Source organism: Salvelinus sp. IW2-2015, unplaced genomic scaffold, assembly GCF_002910315.2.
Source record: "Salvelinus sp. IW2-2015 unplaced genomic scaffold, ASM291031v2 Un_scaffold4323, whole genome shotgun sequence".
Taxonomy (NCBI): Eukaryota; Metazoa; Chordata; class Actinopteri; order Salmoniformes; family Salmonidae; genus Salvelinus; species Salvelinus sp. IW2-2015.
The window spans coordinates 32,188-32,402 of record NW_019945594.1 but is presented as its reverse complement, the minus strand read 5'-3'; positions in this window follow the sequence as shown (position 1 = coordinate 32,402).

Below are 215 nucleotides of genomic sequence, written 5' to 3'. Positions count from 1 at the left end.
GTCAAATCTTCATGTTACGGTAATTTATGCAGGTGTGCATGTAGTTTGTTGCCAGGGTGTGCCATATTTGCTTGGTAGTTTTATGCAGGGTGTTTAGCAGGTAGTTTTATGCAGGGTGTGCCAGGTAATTTTACCTCCAGGTCGTGTGCAGGATAGTTATGTTGCAAGCGTAGGTTCTGCTGAGGTTTAGTCGTTATTGCAGTGTTGTTTACGGT